Here is a 24,813-nt window from a genome sequence, read left to right as displayed (position 1 = left end):
CGAGGATGGTTTTTGCTTTGGACAGTCAATGAAGAGATGAGTGAGTCCACACTCAGGACACCTTAGGTCAATCTTGTCTCTATTTTGTTGCTCCCTTTCATGACAGTGTGATGAGATGTATCCCGGGTGACCACAAGTCCAACACATGATTGGATCTTGGGTCTGCCCTCCTAGGCCTCTACCTCGTCCCCTACCTAACACCATCACCGGTACTACTCGATAGTCCATAAGGACTGTGTTGCCTTCATCGTCATGCGAGACGTAAGGGTATACGTAAGGCTCTTTCTCATTTGGCTCTTCCATGTAGTGGATTGGAGCATCGCTCAGTGATTGTGTAACATAGGGACCATGTGTTCTAGGTATTCCAATAGGATTTATATCCATTCTAGGAACAGCCGGCTTAGCATCGTTTGTCACGAGAAGGGCCAATGGTGCTCCAGTTCCGAAGAATTATTGTGGCATGTTCACTAGGTAAGGTTGACCATATGGTTGTGAATACGGAAGCCTTCTAGGCAATCTACAATGCACACAATCGTGACCAAACCTACCACAATTAGCACAAGTTTGCGACCTTGGGTCTTGACACTTAGTCAGCAAGTGGTTCCCACTACAGTACATGCATTGGACACATTGTGGTCGCGTTGGTCATCTTAGCATTTCCTGCATCTTGGCTATTCCCATTTTCATATTAGTCAATTCTTGGTTGGTGTATGTAGCCTTTCCCTTATCGTGGGTACTTATGTCTGATCGCTCACTGGATACTGAAGCTCTCGCCGAACTTCTTGAGTTGGTCTATTCTTGGTTTGAGTTCCTAGAGCTCCTCTCCTTCAATTGGTCGTCGACTCGAATGGCCTCTTCAAACACCCTTGCTAGCACATCTCGCTGCAAGCTTGAGTTTCCCACCATGGCTTTATAAAGCTACTCATTTCATATTCCATTGATGAGTACCGTCAACATTGCTCTTTTGGTCTTCGCCCGCCGTTGGGATTCTCTTGAAGAGACTCCTTAAGTGGGTCACATAGTCATGGATTTTCTCTTTTTCCTTCTGCTTGATGTTCATAAGTCGTACTACTAGGTTGTCAGGGTATCCAAGCTTGGAAAATCTCTTAATGAAGAGGTTTTTCAATCCATTGAAGTTCACTCACTCTACGGCATCTAGACTTGTGTACCAAGTCTGACCCTTGTCGCCTAAGCAAAGCCTGAATGCTTGAGAGCATTGAGTCAAGTTAGTTAGACCATTGATCTCGCAAACTTGCTTGAACTGCTCTATAAAGCTATACGGATCCTCTTGGGGCTCGTACTTATCGAGCTACTTAGCGACAACCGGTATCTTAGGCTAGCTCTTGGAGCCTTGGTTCACCCCTAACCCTGCTAGTAGTGATGTGGCTAATGATGCATCGCTCTGCTCTATTGCTGTGTTTTCTAGAAATCGCTTCATGAGAAGCTTACTTAGCGTCAAGTCTCCTTCTAACACTCTCTCATGGTCAGTTTGATTCCTACCTGCTAGCTTCAGCACTCGTTGTATCTCTTGCATCTCTGTGTTCTACCTCAGGCTCCTAGTCTCCTAGTCTCGATTGTATTCCACTATGCCTTGTAGTGCTTTGTGAGATAGTTTCCTTTCCTCCTCTAGGTCAGCTATGATAGCTTCTGCCGCTCTACCGCGGTGCTCATACCGAGCGTGAGAGTCATAGCTACTCACCAACTTCTGGATCGCTTCTGGAAAAACTCCTAAGTCAAATTTCTCATTCTCCCTACAGTCTAAGAGCTTTCCTCCAACATGGTTGTGTTCTCTTGCTCCACCAAGCTGTCAATAAGGTTAAGGAGGTCGGGTAGATCCGTGTCTCTATTGTTATTCACTTAGTCCTACGCTGGGCTCCAATTGCCCATCTATATCTTGGGATCTCCTCTTATTGGTGGGTTCCTTCACGTTATTTTATCTGAGTGAGTTCCTTAATAATTGCATACGATCCTCAAGTTGCCTCCACTCAGCAAGTGTGTTCTTTTTTGTGCACTTGTGCTCAATTAGGCTTTCGGTTGTTCTTAGGTGTACTTCAAGTGCTGGAAGTCAAGGTGAGTGCGAAGAGAAAGTGTCTAAGCGGCTTGCATACTCTCGTCTTATCTTAGTCCTGATAGGCTTGTTTGATCAATTTTTGGTCGTCTTGGTAGGTTTTAGGGTTTCTTACTACGATGTCTTACTTGACAACCTACTCAAGCTACTAAGCAGCCGCGTCTTGCAAATTTGCCTATTCCTTGCACCAGAATCAAGTTATGGGCGTTGAGATGGCTCACAAAGGTTGGCGCCATTGAGATCTAGTTGGGTCTAATGCAAACTTCCACAAAATTTACAAAATTCTGACTCAGCCCAACTCGTCTGAATAGCATGGGCTGAGTGGTAGACTCGAATGGGGCCGAAGGCCAAATAGGGACACTGGTAGAACTTGCTGCTCGGACGGCCGAACAAATGCGGCCGAGGGCCGAATGGTATGAGGGCCAAGTCACATTAGTGCTCCAAGTGGTTGACTCGGACAGGCCAAGTGATGCGTATCCGAGTCGACTGGTCTGAGTTATCCGAGGGCCAAATGGATTGAGTGGTTTGAGGGCCAAATGGTCCTGGGACTTGGCCAAAAACCAAGCCACTCGAACAAGCCGAATCACAGGCAATGACGGCCGTGCCGAGGAAGATCCCGTTGAATCCAATGATCCACACAATCATCACGCACGATGACTTCCAAATCACAACAAATACATAGCATGAAGGTTCTAATATACCTGAATCGTGCGAAGAACTCCCCGATGGCAAGATCGAACCAAATCAATTATGGAATCTCTCTCTCTCTCTCTCTCTCTCTCTCTCTCTCTCTCTCTCTCTCTCTCTCTCTCTCTCTCTCTCTCTCTCTCTCTCTCTCTCTCTCTCTCTCTCTCTCTCTCTCTCTCTCTCTCTCTCTCTCTCTCTCTCTCTCTCTCTCTCTCTCTCTCTCTCTCTTTGCTAGGGTGAAAAATGAGCTCTTCTATGATCTCCTGGCCCTTAAACCCTTTCTCGAGCAAGGTCTTGCTATCCCCAATCACTCCCTTGCTGGCGTTAATCATTCCAACCCACTCTTTTTTTCCATTTACTCGGATTTGTGTATGTTTTACCCTGTTTTACAATAGTAAATCCTACGCCTCTCCAATCTAATTTCTTACTCCTAACCTACGCTAAATGCAACAAGAATCAAAAGCAAATAACTGAAATGGTCTCCTATTCTTTCCCCATCATTAAACAACCAAAATAACCAAAATACTTACTTGTATCGAAGATCAAAAGCCCCAACTTCCTACCTTTCTCAAGCTCTGGTTCAGGGATGAATCCCTTACTTCGATGCTCGATATGAGGCGCGCAAGTACTCAAGCTTGAATTCATTAAGCCCAGCAACAACGGAACCAAAATGTGCGAGCTCTCGCTCAACTGCCAAGACCCACGGACCGCTTATTGTTTCAAGCATTCCAAGGGAGCTCTAATGGCTGCCTCTCACCTAGCCGACATGCCTCCAAGCCTACGAATGTAGTGAGCTTACCTTGATGCCGAAATGAGTTGCCTCCTCCTTTGCACACACCGATAGCCCCACAATTCGAGATGCTAGCTCAAGCCTTGTCAAGTCTCCTCCTTCAAGCTCCATCCACCATAGTCGTACGCGCGCAAGAAAAGTAAAAAGAAGATAAGAAGAGAAGGAGGAATGGTGAAGAGCTTCACTCTCTTGATCCCTCACTCCCACATGCTTACTCCCTCACCCTCTCCATCTCCCTCTCTCAATATCACACACACACAAACAAGGAGAAGAGAAGAAGAAAAGGGGAGAGATCTCTTGTTAGCCACATACCAAAGAATGAGCTTCCATTCACTTTTTGAACTTTATATACAAGCCCTAAAATTCCATGGACACCCATCCGTTTTTACATTACCGGCCTTTATGGCAAGGTCATTTTTTCTATTTCCATTTTCTTGCCTCATACCTCCTGTCTATTCCTTTACAAATGGCACGAGAGGGAACGTGGCGCTCTTTTACAAGAGTTTTTAGAGTTTTTTTAGGTGCCTTCTATTTAAAATTGCGCTTTTCCCTCAGCTTAGCTTTTAGGGGCCACCTCTGCGCCTTTGCTCTTTTTCTGCTTCTTGCTTCATTTTTCTGCCATCTTGAACTGAGGTTAACACCTTCTCTGCCTCATTCCAATGATGAAGCCTAGCTTCTATCATGACTATGTAACTTTTTAAAAAAGAGAAAGAAAGAAAGAAAGAAAAGGCAAGAAAGTACAAAACAAAAAGAAAAACAAAGAGAATGGAAATGGAAAGAGAGAATCGTATGAAGACATAGCGAGCTGCACATAGACCACAGTCTCACTGCACCTAGGGGTTCTCAAGTTCAAGATGGCAGAAAAATTAAATGGATTGTAAATTAACCTCAGTTCATATCCTGTGTTGGCTCTTTGTAAAATTAAATGGATTGAGGACATGCAAGCTGTCACCTAGGCTTGCTTGTGTTCAAGACCCGGCTCCCCATTCCACCAACACAAGCACGATACACTATACGGTGAGGTAGACACTTCCCCTAGGTAGAGCACATCTTCTCTTTTTAGGTACTCCCAAATGCTACAACCACCAACATGGAAGGCCCTACCATCCACTCAATATACCCTCAGTCTTAGCAATGCAATCATTGCCAAGCTCCTCAACCACTACCAATAAACACAAGACCCCATCATCCACTTAGGCAACCACCCTTTGAAGCACCAGACCCTCAACAATAAAGCCCCACGAGTGCCATGGGATTGGCACTCATCTAGGAGGGGGATAATGTTAACCCTAGCTCAAGACGAAAGAAAAAGAAGTGATATGCAGATGAAATGGAAGAAGCATGATGGAGAACAAGAAAAGGTGCAAGGGCAGCCTCTAAAATCAAGTTAAAGCCAAAAGCACCCCAAAACTTTTGTAAAATAGTACCAAGCTCACTCCTATGCAAACAGTAAAATGGTAGATGGGCATATGCTAAAGAATTAGGCCAAGTAGAAGGGAATGGAAAAGAGGACCTTGCCACAATGGTCGGTCATGTAAAAAAGGGGATGGGTGCCCATGGGATCTTAAGGCATGTATGTAAAGTTCAAAAAGTGAATGAGAGCTCATTCTTTAGTGTGTGGCAACAAGAGACACTTCTTCTCTTCTATTTTCTTGCTTGTGTGTGCTTGAGAGAGGGAATGCGAGGGTGTGAAGGAGTAAGTGTGTGAGGGTGAGGAATCAAGGAGGTGAAGCTCTCCACCATCTCTTCTCTTCTCTTCTTTTCTCTTTTCTTCTCTTCTCTCGCGCATGGCTATGGAGGATGGAGCTTGGAGGTGGAGGCTTAAGGATGCTTTAGCTTGCATCGAGAATCGTGGAGTTATCAATGAGCTTGGGCAAGGAGGCAACTCATTTGGGCATCGAGGTAAGCTCACTACACCCCGATAGGATCAAAGGCATGTCATCTAGGTGAGAGATAGCCATAGGTGCTCACTTGAAACGCTTGAACGAATAAGTGGTCCGTGGGTCTTGGCAGTTGAACATGAGGTAGACACTCCCCCTAGGTAGAGCATGTCTTCTCTTTTCAGGTACTCTTGGATGCTGCAACCACCAACATCGAAGGCCTTGCCATCCACTCAACATACCCTGGATCTCCAACAATGCAATCATTGCCAAGCTCCTCAACCACTACCAATCAACACAAGGCCCCATCATCCACTTAGGCAACCACCCTTTTAAGTACCAGACCCTCAACAACAAAGCCTCCCAAGTGTCATGGGATTGGCACTCATCTAGGAGGGGGGTAATGTTAACCACAGCTTGAGAGAAAGCAAAAGAAGTGATATGCCGATAAAATGGAAGAACCAAGACAGAGAACAAGCAAAGGTGCAAGGGTGGCCTTTAAAATCAAGTTAAAGGAAAAAGTGCATTTTTAAGTGAAAGATATCTCAAAACTTTTGTAAAATAATTACAGGCTCCCTCCTGTGCAAATTGTAAAAGGGTAGATAGGCATAGGCTAAAGAAATAGGCTAAGTAGAAGGAAATGGAAAAGAGGACCTTGCGACAATGACCAGTCATGTAAAAAATGGGATGGGTATCCATGGGATTTTAGGGCATGTATATAAAGTTCAAAAAGTGAATGAGAGCTCATTCTTTGGCGTGTGGCAACAAGAGACACTTCTTCTCTTCTCTTTCCTTGCTTGTGTGTGCTTGAGAGAAGGAGTGTGCAGGTGTGAGGGAGTGAGTGTGTGAGGGTGAGGTATCAAGGAGATGAAGCTCTCAACCATCTGCTCTCTTCTTCTTCTTCTTCTTCTTCTTCTCGCACTCGGCTATGGAGGATGGAGCTTGGAGCTTGGAGGTGGAGGCTTGAGGGTTCTTGAGTTTGCATCGAGAATTGTGGAGCTACCGATGTGCTTGGGGGAGGAGGCAACTAATTCTAGCATTGAGGTAAGCTCACTACACCCCGGTAGGATCAAAGGGGCATCAACTGTGTGAGAGATAGCTATAGGTATTTGCTTGAAATGCTTGAATGAATAAGCGGTCCATGGGTCTTGGCAGTTGAGCGTGAGCTCCCTCTATAGATGATGCTAAGAAGAATGAATTTAACATAAGTACTTTTTCATCAAGACATTCTTGAAACAGATATGCATATAACCTCATTGGCAACCTAATGAATGTGAATCAATAGGACAAAGAGGAAATCAAAGAGTACATCACACATGTGTGCAACCTCTAAAGAGAATCCCTATTTTTTGGGTTAAACAACCTATGTAAAGAGTTGTGTCAATAGCCTTCATAAACAAGATCAAGAATAAAGAATCCCTAGCAAGTAACTCTAGCCTGAAAAGACATATGTCTAGCTCTTATGTACATGTCTCATGAAAAAATAATGATATTTGTGTCAAGTTATTCATTTAGGAATGGTTGTGATGATAGTAATCTAGCTTATATTTTTCAAGAGAGTGATGTTTTATGGATGATTATAATATGCATTTTATGTCTACACCTTGATCTTGAATATTAAATATTTAATATAGTTGTAAGCCGATTCAAGAAGTTGTCGTAGCAATAGGGATATTTCATGCAAGTTGATGTTTCCTATGTTTTTGTTGTGGTCTTGAGAGGCCATAACATTTTGGAACTCCTATCAATTTCATGGGAATAATTTGCATGAGTTAGGCATTAGGCCTCGAAGCAATTACCACAAGATGAGACTACAAGCGTGCATGATGCTAATGGTATTGAAGATGCACCAAGTGCCTTTCATGAGTAGTATATATGTCAAAAAATTATCTGTATTTGTCAAATCCTATTTTAACAAGGAGCATATCCCAAGAATCAAGGGAAACATTGGCAAGACAACAATAGTAGGATTCATTGCTGGATAATAGAGGAGAAGTAGGATGACTAGGAAGGCCAGACGAAGAACGGTTCACAAATTATAGATAGTGTTATAGAATATGAGATACACGCTCGACTTTCTTATATACTTAAAATATATATGGCGAATATTTTGTTGGCACAGAGGGAGAATAGATGAGAGAAAAGAAAGATGTAGAGAGAGAGGTAGAGAAATTGACAACACACTAGGGATTGGAAGATGGGCCAGTCCCCCCCCCCCCCCTTGTGGAGTTATATTATTGACAAGGAGCAAGCTCCTCCGTTACACATAAGCCAGTTCTTACTTGTAGATCTTGGAAACAAGATCACGATTTCTTGTACGGTATACAACCGGCTAACACTTGCACAACTTGGAAGTTGGCACCTTTTGATCCTTCTTGAGTCTCCTTCTCTCCTACACAATATGTGTAGGCCTCTCCTCTTGGTGCTTGATTTCAGCAGAGCTTCCGCAGCACTTGCACCTTCTCTTCTCCTCTTGGAACCTGATTTTAGCAGAGCTTCCACAACACTTGCACCTTTTTTTCTCCTCTTGGATACATGCAAAGTGATACTTCCTTCACCTCTCCCTTACACCCAAGGAGAGCCTCCTCTTTTATAGACTTTCAAGAGCTTCTCTTCTTGGAGAGAGAGTTGAGTTGATCTTCATGCAAGATGTGGTTGTTCCACTCTGCAGTGCTAATTTCGAGATATCTCTTTGTACATTGTTTGAATGAAAAAAAGGATCAACATGAAAGTTGTAGATCTTGTTGTTTTCAATAACCTAGGTAGCCCATTTTTAGAGATCATTTTTCTATTGCGAGATATTTTAAAAATGGATTTTCCAAAAAATAGCTTTTTAAACTATACTCTTAACTTGTGATCCATGCAACCACCTTGAGTCATAGATAAGGAGAGTTCATTAGATTGCCTTGGGCCTCAACCTTAAGATTGAATTCCACACAAAAGCTTGTGTCGTTTTAGACCTTAGAAAGAGAAAATCACTTCTCTCCTCACTTCCAAATGATTGCGTCTCTGATCTTTCTTAGTGAGAGAATTCCCTCTCTTGTCTTTCTTAATGAAAGAAAATACCTTAAACCTTGACTTGTAGGGGAGAGGATGACCCCAAATGAATGCAATGCTCATTACACACAAGTAAACATTGCCAAGCATCCCTGGATGCACACATAAATACATATACACAATGCTAGTGCACTTCCTCTTCTTAGAACTCAATCCATCTTCATTTATGTGTAACTCCTTGGTTCTTGTGTACACTCTTACACTTGGTAAACACTTCTTTCCCCCTTCATAACTTGTACTGCATGTACCAAATATCCCCATCATGATGCTCCGATCCTAGGGGGTCCACTAGGGTTTACCGTATGGTATCACGTGAGTATAAGGGAGGGGGGTTATTTAAGGGAAAGAATGTACATTTTATAAGCTAAGGTCCCATAAATAGGGAGTAGATAAGGGGTATTTTCATATATTTCTTACATGCAGGTAACGTCTCCGTATTACTACTAGTGAATCCCCCATGGCTCTGATCACCCATTAAGTGATGCACTAGGAATACTGGTCTCTAAATGGTCTCATGGCCATGCTAGATCATCATCAACACTTAAAGAAAAGTGAGTCATTAATTTATTGACATGAATTTATTAAATAGAGAATTCGTAATAAGCAATCAATTTAGTGACAGATAGGACTATTAGGATGTGGGTACCGCAACACTATACTATTCCCTTACTACCTCTATAGAGTCTCCTCCAACCCCTCCAACTCCTTCAAGCCTACCAAATGTGTCAAATGATGATGGATCAACATTGTCACCCAAAGATCAAGATACTCCTCTTAAACAAGCATTTGAGAGATTGTAGCATATAGAGCTTGGCAATGCTATTGCAGAGTACAAGACTTCAATCAAGGAAGTCTCTAAAGTTTAATCCCTTAACACCATTGAGGAATTCTCTAAAGTTTAATCCCTTAACACCATTGAGGAAGTCTCAAAAGCAAAGTACAATGAATCAAAATTAGCTTGTCAACTCGAAGGTGAGAGATTTTAACTTTTCAGGGAAAAAGAAGGAAGATCTCGATTGCCATTGGCTCAATTCGAGACAAGGTGGACAACAAGTGAATTCAAACAAATGTATGGAGATCAAGTTAAGGAGCAATAGTTTGTAGGTACCATGCAAGGAAAAGCCATGGACTAGCTTAGCAATTATGGCATGGCTGCATTTAATACATATGATGCATTAAGGACTACATTCTTAGGCACGTTCAAGAAAGATAAACTCTTGGAGACATCTTGAGAAAGATGAAGAAGATCAAGCAAAAGAATATGTTTGTTGAAGATTATGCTCAAAAGTTTAAGAATCTACTTAATAAACTGGATGTTGCACATGCACCATCAATAGAGATGCAAATTACTTATTTTATTAAGGGTCTAAGGGGTCAAATTAGGTACCCAATAGCCAATGTGGAGCTTGGTCAGAGTGATATATTAGATACCATGATAAGAGCTACTATGAGGGTGGAAGACCTGTAAGGATGAGTAAAATCATAATGTTAAGATGGCACAACATGTACCAATAACGTAGCCTAGGCCAAGAATTGTGCATCTAGCTGTAGTTAATTAGGTAATTGTTGACAAAATGCCTCAAAGACCCTTTAGGAAACCTAGAAAAATGTGAGTAAGACAACCGTGGGAAAATTTTTAGGCGCAACAACAAACTACACAAACTTGAGCATGCCATTATTGTGGAGGTCAAGGACATTTTGTAGGGCCAAACTGTGAACTTTGGGCAATGCATAGGAATAAGAGAGGAATGCCACTAGCAAGGACCTACAATGATGGAAAACTTTCAAGAGCACCTCATCAATAGCATCCACCTACCCCAGTAGCAGTAGTCCTAATAGAACTACCTGACTAAGATGGGCAAAGGCAACTTTCGAAAGGTACAGATACTACTGGTTATGGGCAAACTCATCAAGAGGAAGTTCAAGAAAGGGTTGAGATAACTTGAATGCTATAATTATGCATGTTCAATATGATTGTTCTAATTGCATTAAAGTAGAGGATTGTTCTAAAGAAATTATTGTGCTAGCTGTAATTAGAAGCCAAGCAGGTTTGAAACTTGATTGGCAAGAATAAGAGAAAGCCAAGACAAAGATAACAAAAAGCAAGTTAGGAAGCTATAAAAAGTGGCACTAAAACCAATATTTGAGGATGATGAAGATAATTGAGGTACCCTAAATCCTAAGCATGAGGATTATCATCCTGAAGATAGGACAACAAGAAAGTTTCAAAAAGGAGGTTCAAAAGAGTTATTTTAGGCTCTAGCAAGGTGCTCTTTGCAGTTGACCTTGGAGAATATCTTGGACTTGAAACCAAGGTTCAAATAAAGTCACTCCTAAAGATTCAACAAAAACAACAAGGAGTTCTTGAAGACAAATCATTTCAAGATCAAGCAATTCTTGAATGTCATGCAGTTATAGCCACCCAAAAGGAAGTAGTGGATTATCGTGTTCCACTATTCAAGTTGAGTATGCATGAAAGAAGTATGATGATGTCCTATTGAATGGAGGCTTAAGAGTCAATCTACTTCTTGAGTAGTCATATTTAGCAAGCAAGCAAGAGGAATTGCTACCAGCCCCATTTCAAGCCAGGATGGCAAACCAGAGGAGGTTACAACCATTAGGTATCCTTAAGAATCAACAAATACAAGTGGCTAGCCTAAAGTTTGGGGTAAATTTTGTTGTGCTATGGATGTCAGGAATTGGGGATTCTTATGACATGCTCTTATGCAGGTCATGGTTTAAATTGGCCAAATTGAGGCAAGAATGAGGGAATGATTATGTATGTATCCCCAGAGGACTCAAGGAGATCATCAAATTATCAATAGTCAATAAGGTAATTTTGAAGAGTACTTCTAGACCTATGGTAGCTCACACTATCACCTTGTAGATGATAGTGGAATATGATGAGAAGGAACTATTTCTATAGGCAAATCCTTCTATGGTTTTAGTGTTTGAGATAGATGTTGATAATGTTATTCAAGAGTATCAAGATTATCCCACAAGTGATGGAAATGCAATTGTGGAACAACTATTCAACCTGTAGATCAAAACCAATGAGGATAGCATTTAGGTAGCCTTCTTGAAGATCAAGAGTAGTTTAAATTTTAGGAGAGGTCAGGGAATGAGGAGTATAAAGTGATTTAGGACTCATGAATTAGTCATCCTAAAGTTGGACTAAAAGAGAAATTTGAAATCAGCAACTAAGGAATCTCAATGTATGGACAGATTTTATGTGCTAGAAGAGGAAGGACAGAAAGCCATTATTCAAGCTAAGTAGAGGTATGAGCATACTATGAGAAGATCTGCAAGAGTGGTAGAGGATGAGGTACATGAGGTCAACCTAAATGCGGAAGGAGAGAGTAAAACCATCAAATGAGCATCTATGTTGAGGAAACTTTCAAGAAGGATTATATAAAATTATGCCAAAAGTTTTAGGACATATTTGGCTAGGATTATACAAAAAAAAGGGGTATCTAGTAGTGTGCCAAGAATAAGGATGTTAAGCCAATTATTCAAAAGAGATATAGGATAAATCCAAATTATGATAAGCAGGTGAAGGAAGGAATTGACAAGTTGTTGAGGGTCAGCTTTATCAAGCCTATTAATGAAGTGACATGGCTAGCTCCCATTGTGGTGGTACTTAAGAAGAATGAGAAGATTAGGGTGTTTATGGATTACAGGAAATTGAATTCAGCTACCATTACCAATCCCTTCCTGATACCCTTTACTGATTCTTTACTTGAAGACATAAAATGTATAGTTTTCCAAATGGCTTTTTAGACTACAATCAAAGTCAGCCTCTTGACAGAGATAGGATGCAAGATCATCTTGTATTACCACTTGAGCCATTTCAGAAATGGAAAATAGATTTTGTCAGACCCATGAAGCCAATTACAAAGAGGACATATAATCAGTATATTTTGATATGCATTGACTATTGTATGAAGTGGGTGGAAGCTCGGGCCTTGAAAGACAATAAGGCATCTAGTGTGGCCAAGTTATTATATTCTAACATTATAACTAGGTTTGGATGTCCTATAGAGTTGGTCACTGCTAAGGGTAAGCATTTTTTGAATCAAGTCATTTAGGAATTAACAGCTAGGCACATGATATTACATAAAAATTCTACCCCATACCATCTATAGGCCAATGGGAAAGCAAAGAGCTCTGACAAGGTTATACTCCGTATCTTGAAGAAAATTATTGAAGACAACAAGAAGGATTGGGATATCATGTTAGATTCTGCATTATGGGCATTCAAGATAGCATACAAGGTTACAATAGAACTTACACCTTTTAGGTTGGTTTATGTATTAGAGGCAGTTGTGCCAATGGATTTTATGGTTCTTAGCTTGAGAATTGCTATAGAGAATAAGTTCGATCCTCAAAGCTCTGTGCAATACAAGTTGGAACAACTCTTGAAGCCAGACAAGGACAAGGTGATAGCTGCCTATGTTGCAAGAATTGCACAATCTAGAAGGTGAGCATGGGTGAACATGCACATAAGAAATAAAATTATTGAAGATGGGGATTGGATTGTGGTATATAATTCAAGACTTGAAATTTTTCTTGGAAAATTGAAGCTTAAGTATGCTTGACCATTTATTATCCATAAGGACCTTGGACAAAGCACATTTTTCTTAAAGGACTTAAAAGGCAATGCATTGAAACTGATAGAGTGAATGGCTTTAGTTTGAAAATAATGGTTTGACTCTATTTGTCCCTATTAACCTTGTCATTCCTACTTAGGTACAATTGTTGTTAAAGGACAGTTGTTTGTGTGAAGGGTCACTAAGTGATGGGAATGACTTGACATTTGGCACAAGTGGAACAAAGCTCTAGTTAGACTTGGACTTTGCATTGCAAATGGATCATGACAATTCTCAAATTTCTTTCTCAACATCATTCTTCCAGAATCATGTTGCTATAAACACAATGACACACACTTAGTGATCATTTGCATGGAAGGTTGTGCTCTCCAAACACACCAAGGCAAACATGGAAGATGATGATGATGCTAAGTATGGGCACAATGAAAAGCATGGACAGAGTCTAAGGATGGTGAGGTAACTCCTAAAAGTAATAACATTCTTTGAAACCCAAGTAGTGTGGTTACCCATTTGTGGATTCAAGCATTGTTCTTGACATTGATGAGAATACATATCATGAGTGGCTAAAGAAAATCAGACTGTTTGAGTATGCATGCTTGCCATAGGAGAAATGGTCTTCTAATGTTCATGCTTCAAATCGATTGGACATACTTTGGCAAAAAAATGGCCATATTGCAACAAAGCTAGAATTATCAAGAGTGAAATGGTTAGTTGTGTGTTTGCTCTTCCATTCAACAATAACCCGACATCTTGGAGATGCTTGGAGGAATAGATGGCTGATGCATTTGAAGATCCCACCAGGCCAAGGAATGTGTATATCATGAAAAATCTTGATGCAGTCCAAATGCTCCATTTTAGGTGGTTTATGGAAAGGTTTATGATGTTCATCAAAATTGACAGCATTATAACATCATCCATTATCCAAACATGTTGGTAGACCGAATTGGGCAGGATTGATGTATGAAAGAATAATGGCTAAGATCAAAGTCTCTAAGTCAAAGAAACTTTTTCATAAGTCTCGAATGGGTTGTTATCTTGATGCACTTTATATGCCAAGACTTTGCATCATGAATTGACCTATGAATATCTTCTGAAGATAAATGTAAACAATGGGCACGATAATGCAATTAATGTTAATGATAAATTTGATGGCAATGAGCAATTTTAGCAAGATGATGCTGTTGATGTCATGTTTGGTGGTGATCCTCATAAATAGGCTATTTGTAGAGACCTTCTGCAAGTTGGATATGAAGAGCGTTATTCTAAAAAGGTGGCCCAAGAATCTTCAAGAAGGCTAACATTAATGATGACACTGATGTTTCTGTGGATGCAAGAAAAGAGGATGGTTTGCATATGCCTAAGTTAGAGAGCCAAATACATCTCAAGAAGAAGATGAAAATAGGAAAATTTGGCTAAGAAGTATGGATATGTAGGATGATAAGCAACAATATGTTTCTAATGAGCCTAAACTTCATGACAAGGGTCAAGATATGGGTGATCATGTAGATGTTCATGAGGCCAATGGCCCAGTTCATGTTGATGCATTAATGGTTCTGAAATCTGAACTTCAAGATATCAGAGATGCTTTACCAATTGATGTCAAGAAAGCATGGGGGATGGTAGTTGAAAGATTCATTGGCATTATATCTTGGCCATATTCAATGATCATTGTCTCAATAGATATTTATTCATTATTGTAGAAAAAGGAGATGTTGGTCCATAGGGTTCATGAGTTGAAAAATGAGAGCAAGAAGTTGGTTGACAAGCTGGACAATGCCTTAGATGCTAAGAGGAAGAGTGATGATTATGTTGCTTCTTTGTTACAGCAGAAAGAGTTTAAGTCTACTGACATGGATGATGTGCTTAAGATATTCTTCATGAGGTCAATGTAGAGCTAAAGGGAGTGGAACATGAGTCTTCTTTGGTACTTAGTGGTGATGACTCAATTTCTAAGGTGTCTTCTTGCATGGCCATTATATCTTATATGCCTAGCTATAGTCTCTAGTTTCTGTTTTAGCTGTACTTTCTCTTTTGTTTCATCACAGTCACTAACTTCATTTTGTTGGCACTTAGGACTGGTCACGCAATTGCACTAGAGGGCTTTGAGTATCCTAGAGGGGCACTCTACTCACTACTACTCCTCAGTATGGCTTGTCAAGGGATGCAAGGCCTTTGGCAAGGTATAACTATGTTCTCTAGGTCGGTCTTTATATACCTTAGTTTCATACTTCATGTCACTTAGTTGCATGTTGGTGGGTTTGGGTCCTAACTATCCCAGTCATTGATCGCAGGTGTTAGGTCTTGAATAACATCACCCACCTTAGTACTTATATACATGTAGGAGCTAGTAATCGGCATATGTAAAGTGACTTGGAAATGTCATGTGACTTCACTTGAAGGGTGGTGTCTATCCTCTGTATTATGATTGTATCTTTTCATATCTTGGATAATCTGAAATGTGAAAATCTTTAGGACGGCACCTATACTAGGTCACATCTGTTTGGTTCTTCTATTATGTATTTGTCTCCTAAAAAACTAATGCTATCTATGTCAAGTTATTCATTCAAGAATGGTCACGATGATAGTAATCTAACTTATATTTTTCAAGAGAGTGGTGTTTTATGGATGATTATAATATGTATTTTATAACTGCATCTTGTCCTTGAATATTAAATATTTAATATGGTTGTAAATTGATTCAAGCAGTTGTATGTAGTAGCAATAGGGATATTTTAGGTAAGTTGGTGTTTCTTGTATTTCTGTTGTGGCCTTCAGAAGCCATAACATCAACAAAACAAAATTAACCAATGAATAGAAAGCTTAATTATGGAAGAGGAGCTTAGTTAGTTTCCCATCCTACACCCCATGATTAGAGATAACCTGCACTAAGGGTGGACATTAATCTACATCTAACAACTAGAGACCACTTGCATCAAGGGTGGACATTAATCTAGACATTAAACCAATAGGAGTATCAAGTCCCCCTTAGACAAATTGTAACACTTCCACAAAGTGACGCACTAGTGCACTATCTAGAGGAGCCATCGGATGAAGAGCCATACATGAATCCTTACTAATCATATGACAAAGAGGGAAACCTAGTTCTAGTGATGACATTAGAAAGAAGAAGGGATCTAGATATGGGAGGCACACAACCTCTAAATCAAATGACTTGTTAGAATCGTAGCCATGCAAAGGACATTTCATCTTGATACCCAAAGAAGAAGTAGGCTAACAAAGAGAAATTCCAATAATGATGCCCTAAGTGTGGCATCACTCACCTACACGCTAACTATCTAAGAAAAAAATCTTCTATTGGGAAGGCGTTGTGCCTTCAACACCCTTAGGACTCTTTGGAGTAGATTCTCTAGAAGATGAGGCAACACTAGTACCATTGAACACAATGTCGTGTCAATATCCACAAAATAATAAATTAAGTGACAACATAATTCTAATATGTCACAAACAAGAGCCTACTACAACCATGCAAGGGAAAATCATTGAAATCCATATGCCTAGCCTAATGCTCAATCCAATGCCAAGATCTTTATAAACAATGCCATTTGGGAAGGGACCAAATTGCATGTAGTTCTCTCAGTCATTGCATTAGGAGATACAACTTGAAGAGGGATTATAGACCTAGAGCAGATGTGAGCATTATAAGTCATACAATTCTACAAATTTGGGGTCGTCCCACCACAAAGACTACTCGCATTCCAATGTAACATTGGCCAACAGTACTAATGTATCATCAACCTTGATTGCCATCTTTGCAATGCTCAAAGGAGATTCACATAGCAAGTCACCCAACTATGGCCCTCTAACTAAATACCTTCCTTTTCTAAAGGATGGGAACAATTGGATGAACATCCTCACGACCATTAGTGTGCCCTTCTCATATGATAAGGATGATTACAAAAGATCAGTCAAGAAAGCTAGTAGTCACAAAAGGGATGTAGATATATGAATTATGCCTTGTATGAAAACCTACCCTTAGTTCTAATTTGCATGATGGCAAGAAGTGGAATCAAGGCAAGAAATCATTACATGACTTATCACATACCAACAAACAAGCTGGGGCTGATAAGAGTACAAGAGTTCCTAAAGGGAGCACTAAGTGACAACCAAGCACAACTAATCTCAAGCCCCTAAAAGAACACTTGGAAACTCAAAAGTGGAAGCAAGGTTCATAACCTAAACCTCATGTACACTTGGGCCCTTTTAGAAAAGAGTGGAACTCTATAGCTGATGATGAGAAAATAGACAACAGTCTTATAAGATGATGACTTAGAGAGTGAATAAATTGATTATGAAACTAAGAATGACAAGAAAATAGAAAATATGTCTTAAAGCATGACTTAGAGCATGTTTAAATTTATTATGAAACTAAGGATGAAGCCTTTATCAATGAGATCAAAATCATTTCCCGCCACAACACTAATGATCATATAATAAAGTAATTGATAAGCACATAATAGACAAACTATAATGGATAGTGTGTTGCTCATTACTGGATAGTGAAAATGGGCTATGATTGGGGACTTGGCTCAAGTACCTTGAGGTTGCCAACTATGAGAGGTAGGACTCAACCAAGCTAGATCAACAACCATATACAAAGTGGAATTTGATCTGAGCTACAACCCCCAAGAAAAGGATATGATTCCAACTTTATATCCAAGGTTAGTTTTGATAGAAACCCTAAAATCATTTACCTATTAGAACTCAATACACTAAGAGGGACCTTCCAATCTACCAAAGATGCAAGAAGTTGAAGGAAAAATAGAAGAAAAAGGAAAAGGATTCAAAAGACAAAAGAAACCTCAAGATCTTGCTAAGTGATTCACAAAGTTTAAGAAATGAGATCTGATTGTGTGTTTTTAGGTGCATAATAACAAGGACAAGTAAATGAACCGATTAAAGGACCCACGAAGGGTAAGGAATTCAAATTGGTTAGCAAAGGGGAGAAGCATCTACCCATGTTCATAGATAATGACTTGACCAAATATGTAATAAACCATGTGCCTAGTGTAACTAAAAGAAATTCTAAGTGGTTATTACTCTTATGGGAATTTGACCTATCTATCCTTGTTTCCAAAGACAAAAAACATTATATTGGTAGACCATTTATTATGAGTAACATCAAAGGGGGAACTTGCAGGAAAAGATATCATGGATGATCTAAAAATGCCCTTTTTTTTTCAATCTCTAGACAAGAAGAGTTGTACAAAGGAGAAATCACTCCCTATTGGGGTGATAAAATCATTGACATACTTTAAAAAGTAATTCTTGATCACCTAATCAAGAAGGCTTAGCTTAGGCGTCTTATCATTTTGACATAGTTTTACTATTGATCATAGGTTAATGGTGTCAATTAAGCCAAGATGGTCTTATGAGATGTGTTTGAAAAAAAGAGATACATGATGTATGCACCAAAATCACATTAGAGAATTGCAAGAGGACACTTTGATAGAGACACCACTACAAGGAGGATTCTTTAGTCTCAGTTGTGCTGGCCAACTCATTTTTTTGATATAGCTAGATTTGTTAAGCACTATGATGAGTGTCAATACATGAAAGTACCAATTTTGAAAGATAAAATGGAATTGACACCGATAACAGCCCATCAACCCTTCAAGAAATCAATATCTCTATACCAACTTTTGTCAAGTGTTAGTAAGGTTAAGCATTCATCAAATCCTTCTATAAGTGCATTGTTTGCTTCATTAACATTGAAAAGAATTTGAGGATATATGATTATTAAACCTTTGAAACAAAACCGGTTGTATGTTAACCTTTTAAAAAAGGATTTCTTTCAAACCGAAATTGAATATCTAGGACATGTAGTCTGTTGAGGGAAGAACTAAACTTGACCCTAAATTTCAAATTAGCCTAAACCTAAAACCGTACATGAGGTTGATCTATTGATGCATTAGATGGGTTGCCTTTATCCAAACTTTCCATCCACATACACAAGGATTGGACTTGATTGTGAAATTGTCATAGCTAATGATTTGAGCCAAGGTCCTTCTATGTGAGCAATCTTTCGATGATGACTTCTACTTCACTCATTTCCATGAAGGATACTCACATGGAACATGATTTCATTATCCTTTGGTTGCACATCTCAAATAATAATTGGATTCCCATTGATGAGTTTGCTTACTTCTTTGAAAAATGTTTGTATCACTTAGCCATCTTATTCTTTCATGCTTCAAGAAGTGCATAATCCTACATATATGGGTCATTATAGTATTCCTTCTACTCTTTGGAATTGATAAGATGATTTTTATTGGTCTGATATGGATAAGGATATTGCTATTTCATTTCCAAATGTCAAACTTTCCAACAAGTTAAAAGATACCATGAAAAAATAGTGCGAGTTACATATGCTACTTCATGTCCCTAATTTACCTTGAGAGTAACTTTCTCTAGATTTCATCATTAGCTTCTTGCTACCTTTCCAAAATAACATGATCTTGACTATTATTCCATGTTTCAGTAAACAAGCTTATGTCTTACCTTGCAAGAAAAGATTGACTACTTCCCAAACTGCTCATCTTTTCCTAAAGAATATTTGGTCTATTATGGTTTGACTAAGGTTATTATCTCTCTGACCATGATTCCCATTTTTGTAAAAGTTTTAAGGTCATTTTTTGCTAACAATTACTAAAATTGATTTCAATTTCGCATTTCATCCTAAAACCAATGGATAAATTGAATCCACAAATAGTATTCTAGATGTGTTGCATGCATGCATCATATTGCGACTTGGCACTTGGGACACATACATTCATTTAGTTCAGCTTTCATACAACAATACACTACACACTAGTACTACAAAGAAACCATTTGAGATTTCTTATGGTAGATGTATGCCCATTTATCTAATTCCATTCTAGCTCACTCATGGAATTGGTGCACAGTCATTCTAGTATTTTTGAGAAAGTGAAATAAATGATTGCTAAAGCCCAACCATCATATATGGCTTAAGTCAACAAGAAAAGATAGGCTATGGAATTTAAGGAAGGTAACTTTGTATGGTTAAGAATTGAGAAATGTAAATGAAAAAGTGTTGGGAAACATCCAAATGTTAAGCTTACATGTAGATTTTATGAACCATTCAAAATTATCCAATAATAATAATGATAATTCCTTTTGGAATATTCACAATACTTTTCACATTAGTCTTTTCCAACCACTTAGATACACTTTATATGTTTATCTTTTTATGACCAATAAACATTTCTTAAAACGGGACATTGAAATTTTAGAGCCCAGTGATATCATGGATACTAACCAAATGACCATTAGACTTGGTAATGCTTATTCTAAATATTTATAAAATTAATAATCACCCTATGGTGAAATCCCAATGGATGATAGCTTGCATATTGAGCTCTCATCCCACTTTGTTCTCTACACGTCAAGCCATGCAATTAAGGAAAATTGTTATACCCACCCCATGGATATGTTGCTATGAAGCATTTATTTAGCCTATGGGAGACATAATAGTCAACTCATGAGAGGCATATTTATTGGCCCGTGAGAGGCGTATTATTCAAACTATGAGAGGTGTATTTCTTGGTCCATGAGAAATGTATTTATTGGCCCATGAGAGGCGCATTATTCAAACTATGAGAGTTGTATTTATTGGTCCATGAGAGATGTATTTATTGGCCCATGAGAAGTGCATTATTTAGCCCATGAGACATATTTATTAGCCCATTTGAGGTGTCTATTAGTTAGAGGATTCTCTTCTATGCACCGAGGTGTGAAATACACGGGATCTAGAGCATGGCAGATGTGGAAGCTATGGAGGTTGAAAGAGGAAAAAGAAACTCATGAAGGCATTGACCCTAACTAGGACAAATTGTTACACAAGTGAATTAGGTTCCGAGATTGAGACTTGGACTCATAAACACAATCTTGTGTATTGATAGTGACATGACACTTTACTGGAAAGAAAAGAGTACTATCATTGCATTAGAAAAAGAGTGCAAGTACAATGCTTTATAGGAATTGAGTGATGGTACTTTCTCGTAATGTGCATATGGGATTCTGGTCCTGAGCCCTCACTGCTTCTCACAAAGGGACTAAAGTAGGTGTGATTACAAATGTCTCAACACCCCTCCTCAATCATAACCAAAAGTACAAAGTGTGTAGAGGCTTTAGTGAAAGCAACACCTACAAAGTGTAGGCACACCATAAACATGGAAAAAACACCAGAAGCTGTCACAGAAAAGGCTAAGTGTGGATATCACAAACATGATGGACATCCAAAGGTTGTAGCAGGGACCTCACAAAGTGTACAGAGGTTTTAGTACAAGGATAACTGAGGAGTTTACAAGTTTATGTTTGAGGCATTAGGGCTAGGAAATACAAAACTAAAAAAGTCTATCTAAATAGAAGGACTGATGAGGTTCGTCCTTCTCCTGGTGGTCTTCTTCTTCTTCTTCCTTTGCTCCATTTTCTTCTTCTTCTTTGACTGCAACTAGATAGGCCTTTTGGGACCTCTTTCTGGCGTGGCAGAACTTCTCGGTGTGTCCGGTCCTTTTGCAAAAGTCACAGAAGAGCTGATCCTTCTTGACTTTGTACCTATCTGTTGCTAACATATAATGCATGCTCATCTCTAGAGGTACTTGGTTCTTCCTTAGTTTTTAGCTTCTTTTCCTCCTCTAACAGTGATGCCTGGATATCAACAAGTTCAGGATTTTGCATGTTGATTAAAGTTGTTGATACATTATTATATTCAGGAGGCAAACTCTTAAGTAGAACACCGATGCAAACATCTTCTTCCATTTTAATGTTGATTCCTGAAAGTTGGGTTAGAAGTCCTTCTATGTAATTTAGATGTGTGGCAAGTGATGTGCTGGACTTCATTTCAAGCCTAAAAAACTCAATCAGGAGACCATACTTTGATGATTTAGACTGTGCACCGAACAAGGTGTCAAGTCTCTTCCATGTATCCTGTGAGGTCTCACAGTTATCCACATGGTAGATATTTTTGTCGTCTAGCTCCAGTTTGATAATGGACTGAGCCTTATCATCATTCTTTTGCCAAGTGACAGCAAGATCCGCATCATGAGGCTTCTTTTCTTTTCCAGTGGTAATGGCCCAGAGGCCCTTCTTCATCAGGATCAGTTTGATGCGGGTTTGCCAGGTATGAAACCTGACTCCTTTGAAATGGGCAGTTGGAGAATCTTTGCCCATGTTCGACTTGAGAGACCAGCAAAAAATTAGCTTCAAATGACTAAGAATAACCAGCAACGAGTTGATCTTTGTATGTGTCAAAAGACACAAGCAATGGCAGTGAAGTATCAAAAGATACTAGTTTGAAATTTGATGTTTGTTGCTTGAGTTTGACTTGATGATCTTCAAAAACTCTTCATAGCTTTCCCTCCTTGCTAATTTGATGGTTGAATACTTGCTGAAAACTTCAGATTAGAGTGGCCTTGGCTTAGTTTAAGTGGCAAGAGAGAGAAAATGAGGGAAAAATGAGCTTGAAGGTAAGTGGCTATGGTTGTCATGTCAAAACAGGGACCAGCGACTGGTAAATGAGCTCACACGCACTCCACAAGTTGAATCTGCTCAAACCCTTTGACATCAAGGACCCTCACTAATGGGTCTAACTCCCCCTAAGAGGGTTTTTACTCATTTTTGCCCGAGTTGAGATATCTAAGCCTTCAAAGTTGTCGCTATCAAAATTGCACCCAGATTTGGAAAAATGCAAATGTCGGGCATTATGTGCATCAATCTCCTTGATTTTTGTGCCAAGAAGTTGCGTCTTGACCTGAAGAACAACTCTCGAGAAGAAAGCTCAAAGAGATATGGCCTGGTTGATGAGATATGGCTGCTCCAACAAAGGTAGGTAAGTGTTGTCCACAGACGCAGTTATGGCAGCAACTTTGAAAAGAGGCAATGCTGAAGCTATAGTTGCCCAATCTCAATGATTGAGGTGCCAAGGAGGATATTTGGAAGTAGAAAAACACTTCTCTAGAAGGAACTTTAGAGAGATTTGGCCTGTGGAGAGAGATATGGAAGCTTCAAGCTGACAGGGTACTGCTGTCTATGGCTGCCATGAAAGCTTCATTGAAGGTAGGAATGTAAATGAAGTTGGAGATAGGGTCCAGTACTCAAACTGAGCTGAGCAGAGATGGAAAGGAGCTGAGAGGAGTGAAAGGAGAGTTGAGACATGCTCAATTGAGCTCTGATACCATGTGAAATACGCGGGATCTAGAGCATGGCAGATGCGGAAGCTATGGAGGTTGAAAGAGAAAAAAGAAACTCATGAAGACATTAACCCTGACTAGGACAAATTGTTACACAAGTAAATTAGGTTCCAAGATTGAGACTTGGACTCATAAACACAACCTTGTGTATTGACAGTGACATGACACTTTACTGGAAAGTAAAGAGTACTATCATTGCATTAGAAAAAGAGTGCAAGTACAATGCTTTATAGGAATTGAGTGGTGGTACTTTCTCCTACTCTGCATATGGGATTCTGGTCCTGAGCCCTCACTGCTTCTCACAAAGGGGCTAAAGTAAGTGTGATTGCAAATATCTCAACACGAGGGACATTATTAGTTAGATGCCTTTGGAGTATCCTTTGACTACTTATTTTTTGTGGCAACTAATATTTGATCATTTATATTTTAATTTTTCAAAAGATCATTTATTTATAATAAAATTCACACTAACTTATTTGTTGTTAAACTCAATTGACGTGTAGAGACGCGTGAGGATACATCCGCAACAATATTAAGATGTGCTAATTATTCACATTTATTTATGGGTGTCATCAAATTTATTTACTTAGAAAGGTATATCATTGGATCTATTTACTTTTACAATATTGCTTACAATATGTAAGGATTATTAATTGTAAGGTGTGATGCCATTAGCATTGGATTATCATTAGGCATAGAATTGCATTGTTAAGTTTGAGGCAAAAAGGGTTAAGAACCAGAGTATAAATAAGTAAGAAAAAAGCTTACACTAGTTTTTTAAAGAGGCCTATTTTTGGGCACTAGAATAATCAAATCATTGAATACATGCATTGAGAATAGCCCTCTCAATGCATGGGGGAAGACTGTACACAATATTGGTGTAGTGCACTCTCTCTTACTTTTCCATGTTCATACTTTCTTTTTTCTTGTGCATGGAAGATTAAGTTATGATGTTAGGTTCCAAAAGTGATAGATTTGAAACTTCTTTTTCCACAATAGTAGCATCCTCTTCTCCAAGTAAGAGCAACCACATTTCAATTGGTATGGGGGTGGTTAGTATAAAAACACCATACAACCAAGCTTGGTGTCAACAATATTGAAGATGGATTTCCTATGGACATGGGGGGGGATAAATGTGTCAATGTAAGATCCTTGTTCTTGCAGCTTCATCCATTTGGAAGTTCACCAAGTGTCATTAATAAACTTTGCATCAACTTTTAAGAATATGATGATAACAAAGTCTTTCTTTCAATGCCATATTTCAAGAATCAGTGGTGACATCCTTTTTTTGGCTTTTGGTTTTCTTCCTAGAACAGAATATTAGTGCAAAGAGATTGTATGAGAGAAGATAATTTTTAATCATCCCTTTGGATGATACATCTTCCATAGTCAAGCAATCCAAGCTATGAGCTAGAGCTAGATTCTTGGGGTTGAAGAGCACAATGTGATATAGACCTTTACCCAACTAGTATCCAATTGGATAAGGAGAATG

The sequence above is a fragment of the Lygodium microphyllum genome, chromosome 4, assembly GCF_053477565.2.
Source record: "Lygodium microphyllum isolate KBCC chromosome 4, Lygodium_microphyllum_v1.1.10, whole genome shotgun sequence".
Lineage (NCBI taxonomy): Eukaryota > Viridiplantae > Streptophyta > Polypodiopsida > Schizaeales > Lygodiaceae > Lygodium > Lygodium microphyllum.
The sequence above is the reverse complement of the archived record's forward strand: the minus strand, read 5'-3'. Positions refer to the sequence as shown.